The following is a 5,284-nucleotide window of genomic DNA, read 5'->3' as shown; positions in this document are numbered from 1 at the left end:
ACCTGCTCTAAAAACTAATTAAAATGAACTGAATTAGAGAAAAAAATGTCAAAACTAGATAAAACTAAACTAGAATGAAAAATCCAAAACTATTAGAACCTTGATGTCCTTATTCCTAATTGTGTAGTGATAACTTTTTTTTTCTTTTTCAATTTTAAAAGCAATTTTTAGTGATGCAAATATATGAATAATTTTTTTAAGAGTAAAACAGTATTCTTAAGCTGCAGCGTCCCAGGCACCAATTGGTCCAAATTGGTTTAAAATGTTTGACAGGATCCAGAACAAGGCTCAGAGTGAGACGTCTGTCCACATGTTTTTCTCTCTAACTTGCCGAAAGCGCATAAGGGCCAACTGCGCTGTCACTCAAAGGCAGTTCCGCTCCACGATTGGCTGTCCGCCATGTGTCCCCGCCCCCTGTGCCTGGCAGCAGTGTTGAAATGACACCGTGGGAAAGTGCTGCGCTTCAAACGGACGCGCTCCGGGCGAACCTGCGCAGACGCACGTCTGGAAAGCACAAGAGGCGCACTGAAGGACTACTGTGGAGCAACATGAAGAGGAACCACGACTTTAGTTCATCTGACAGCGAGTTAGACGAGACCATAGAAGTGGAGAAGGAGAGCACAGATGAGAACGGGTGAGTGGAAGTTCTGCAGCAGACACGGACTGGGGGCAGGAGGGGGGAACTCCAGCTGGAGAACCCACTGCTCAGGTCTGATGTGGACTCTGCAGGAATGTGTTCTGAAGGTCTGATGTGGACTCTGCACGAGTGTGTTCTGAAGGTCTGATGTGGACTCTGCAGGAATGTGTTCTGAAGGTCTGATGTGGACTCTGCAGGAATGTGTTCTGAAGGTCTGATGTGGACTCTGCACGAGTGTGTTCTGAAGGTCTGATGTGGACTCTGCAGGGAGTGTGTTCTGAAGGTCACTGTTTGAATGTTTTGCAGGAACCGAGCTCTCCTCTGGGTCTCTGTCTCCTTCCACATCCACTCAAGTCAGGCCAGGAAACGGCGCAGAGGAGTAAGTGTGGGTTCTGTTCGGGTTCTGTACGGGTTCAGGTTCTGTACGGGTTCTGTTCGGGTTCAGGTTCCAGCACCTGCAGCTGTGGAACCCTTCAGTTGTGTCAGTGCCGGCTGTACTAAAGTGGGCTGTCTTTGTGCTCAGATCATTGAGAAACGGCGCCGGGACAGAATCAACAACAGTCTGAGTGAACTGCGCAGGCTGGTGCCCAGCGCCTACGAAAAACAGGTACAAGAACTGTGAGGAGAAACGGCCACAGTATAAGCCTGTGTGCTGCTGCTTTGTTTGTTAATGGGTGTATTTTTAAACTGGATGTGTGTGGGCTCATGTGTGCAGGGATCAGCCAAACTGGAAAAAGCTGAGATCCTGCAGATGACAGTAGACCACCTGAAGATGCTCCATGCCGCTGGAGGCAAAGGTAGGACATCTGAGTACTCATTTTACCAGATTACTATATGTGGAAAAAGGTACATTTGTAGGCCTGTGGTGAAAATGTCCTCCTTAATTTAATAAATATTTAAGTAATTACATACATGTGTAAGACACTGAGCAAGACATGAAGTCTTCTTCTTTTCTGATCTAACATGTCTGCAGAGCGCACCTCTTGGATCTTTAACCTTTTCATGCATGAATGATGAGAACCTCCGACAAGATTTTTGTCCCAAGTGTTTTAATTCGTCTGTAGACATTAAAACAACAATGCGATTGAAATGTTTTTATGAGCCTGTTTTTCATGGAGTTCCACAAACGTCCACTCAGCTGGACACCATGTGTTTAATGTTAGAAGCAAAGAAACATGTATTTAAAACCAGCATCAGAAAGTGATCAACTGTGTGGAAACTATGAAAGAAAAACATTTGAATGCAGCTAATCTGATGTTTTCTCACATTTTAACATACTCTAATACTAGTTATTACTCGCTTCATGGAGATAATATGCAAAAAGAAAACCCATGACTCTAGCAGAGAACAGCTGTGTAACAGAAGTCCACTGTAGTGACCAGTGTGCATGAAAGGGTTAACCCTTTCATGCATGAATTATGAGAACATTAATGAAGATTTTTTTTCCTGAGTGTTTTTATTCCTCTTTAGGCATGAAAAAAAAGAAATATTTTTATGAACCTATTTTTCATGGAGTTACAAAAATATCCACTCAGTTGGACACAACGCTTTTAATTTTAGAAGCAAAGAAACATGTGTTTACTGAAATACTGCGCAAAAACTATGAAATAAAAACATGTTTAATGCTGCTAATTGGATGTTTTCTCACATTTTAACACACCTGCATGGAGATAGTATGCAAAAAAAAAACAAAAAAAACAAGCTTTTTGTTAAATACCCTGTGCTCTGGTTCCTCTCCCAGGTTACTTTGACGCCCATGCTCTGGCCATGGACTACCGAGGCTTGGGTTTCAGGGAGTGTCTGGCTGAGACGGCCCGCTACCTGAGCATCATCGAAGGCTTGGACAGTACAGACCCTCTGCGGATCCGCCTGGTGTCCCACCTGAACAACTACGCCAGTCAGAGGGAGGCCCACTCCGGCCTGAGTCACCTGGCGTGGGGTTCTGCTTTTGGCTCTCCTCCGGCCCACCTGGCCCACAGTCTGCTCCTGCAGCACCAGCAGGCAGCAGGACCCCTGGCCCCCCTGCCCCCCCGCAGCACCACCAGCAGCCCACAAACCTCCGGCATGGCAATCCACAACCACTTCCTCCTCCTCCTCCTCCTCCTCCTCCTCTTCTTCATCATCCTCATCAGTCGCAGACACTCACATGGCAGGCAGGCGCAGCACCACCCCCCACTCTGACCCTGGTCCCATTCGGGTGCCCCCCACCTCTGCAGCTCCTACCACCGTCCTGCACCCGGCCCTGGTCCCCTCCACGGCCTCCAAACTGTCTCCTCCTCTCTTGTCGTCGCTCTCGTCGTTCCCTTTCCCTTCAGCGCTTTCCCCCATCATCTCTCCCACCGCGGCCATCAGCCCCCCAGCACCGACATCCAGTATTGGAAAACCGTACAGACCGTGGGGGATGGAGATAGGAGCTTTCTGACTCAAGTGAAAATCTCAACACAATCTTGCTAGACTCAACTCACTACCGAGCTGAGCTGGACTTTAATGGACAACCCTTTTGATTTCCCTTTTCTTAAAAAAAAAAAAAAAAAAAAAACAGACTCTTTTTTCTATTATGCTGACGTCCCAGAGCGGATACACCTATAGCTATAGTATTTTTATTTTTTTGTTGTGGTAATGTATTGTGTTTTGTATAGAAGAAAAAAACAGTAAGGAGGGACACGACGACTTAAAAACAACCAGAGCGATTTATTGTACTGATTGATCTCTGTTCCTGCCCACCCCTTTAGAAGTTCCAACCGCTGGTGTCAGCCTATCAGGAATGAGTTTTCCAGATGGTCAAGCAGTCGCCTGTCAAGTTCCTGGGTGAAACTGCCCCCTTTGTTCCACCCCACCCCACCCTTTCCACTCAAACACCCCATTTTGATGCCCAGCTTACAGAGGGAGGGGACTGTGGTTCAGAAGTGACCCCCTTTTTACAGCAGTTTATGGGCTGGAATAACCCAGACCAGGTGTTTGTTTGACTAAACAGAAGTTAGATACCAGCTTGGTTGAAACAAACGTAACCATAATTTACTCACAGCCCCCTTCCATGTTCATATGGTCCTCCATTGTTCATGTTTCCTTCCTTTAAGTTAACCTTTGTTTCTTCAGCAAATTTGCTTCTTGACATTTACAGTCAGGGTTTGTCCATGTTTCGTCAGTTTAACTCTTCCTTTTCAGTGAACTGATGAAACATCTATCACCTCGTGTTTAATGTATTTCCTTGTACTCTTTCAACAACAGCATTTTCAGTCTGGAATGACAAACAGTAGAGGAGCTGTGGGTACCAACAGTTTTTGGAAGAAAAAAAAAAGAAAACTCTGCAGAGACATTTAGATCTGTTCCCTCTTCCTTTTCACCTGATATTTATGTCTCCTGGAAAACCTCACACTGAGTTTGTATATTTCATGGTTGCACAAAGCACAAGTAAGCACTAAAAATTCAGATTTTTAAGGTTTTCTAAAATTGTTGCTGGTGGTAATGACAACTTTCATGTAATAAAAGAGTAACGATAAATCACACATGGATTTATGATTGTGTTTTATGTGTTTGTTATTCTTATGTGCTTTGGTGTGCATACATGTAAAAGGGTACATGCATAGCCTATGTGCATTTACTGCATGTATGTTTGCTTGTATGTGTGTCAGCTTGTGTGTGTATGTGTGTGTGTGTGTGTGTGTGCGCGTTTGTTTTCTGTCATTTAAAGGGTGTTTGCTTCATTATGGAGACACAATTCACATACAGATAACATAGCATATTAAATCTGAGGGTTGTTTTAATGTTAAGAAGTCAGCGTCTGTCACATTTTAATGGTCCAGGTAAGTTAATATTAGTCAGGATTTCTGTTTAGAAATGATTGAGGATAAGGAAAGTGGTCCTCAAATGAAGAAGAAAAAAAACAGGACACAACATGAAAAGGAAAGTAAACTGTGGTGTAAATACACATACAGCCAGATATATAATGAACAATAAAAATATTGTAATTTCTGTGTACACATTATAAATCTAAATTAATACAAGTGTTCAGAGAACACAAACCTCCGCCAGCACCTCAACGGTGTGCATGTGTGGATCGACTATTTCTTTTTAAATTAAACAGTTTTAAGGTTGTTCCATACAGCAGAAAAAGTTGTGGTCAAACATGGTAATAAATTTTTATAGGTTTTAAATTTTTATAGTTATAGGTTGATTGAATTAAAAGATTTGAACTATAGGTCTTCAGCACAGGGGAACTGTAGTTTGTTTTTAATTATTTATTTGTTGAGTTCTAATTTTAAATGTGTGGTAAATGGGATTTTCAATGTTCAATGTAAATGTCCACAGAGTCCACATTCCACAGTGGATGTGGACAATTTAGTTCCAGATACAAGAGACTGTTCTAACCTACAGGTGGATCCAACTGGAGGCTAATCGGAGTCATTTTGAACTTTTTATGAATTTTGGAAAATGTCTCAATGATGACAGATGGAAAACTGTAGATGTTGTGACCTTGCTGTGACCTTGAACCTTGGCCTACTGGGACCAAAATGGAATGGGTTGGTCCCAGGGCCTAGGCCTATCTGTGGGGAAGATTTGGGAAAGATGGGGGGAAGAGTTTTACACTAAAGTTGCTAACAAACAAACAAACAAACAAACACATGAAGCAAAGTGATCACAATACCT

General features: G+C 43.2%; 1 pseudogene; it reads left to right on the top strand.

The window, feature by feature from the left end:
* Positions 1-466: 466 nt before the first annotated feature.
* On the top strand, positions 467-3,208 carry LOC115428245 (hairy/enhancer-of-split related with YRPW motif protein 1-like; annotated as a pseudogene).
* Positions 3,209-5,284: the final 2,076 nt, after the last annotated feature.

Source organism: Sphaeramia orbicularis, chromosome 11 (assembly GCF_902148855.1).
Source record: "Sphaeramia orbicularis chromosome 11, fSphaOr1.1, whole genome shotgun sequence".
Taxonomy (NCBI): domain Eukaryota; kingdom Metazoa; phylum Chordata; class Actinopteri; order Kurtiformes; family Apogonidae; genus Sphaeramia; species Sphaeramia orbicularis.
Note: the sequence above shows the minus strand (reverse complement) of the source record. Positions and strands in the feature narration are given on the sequence as shown.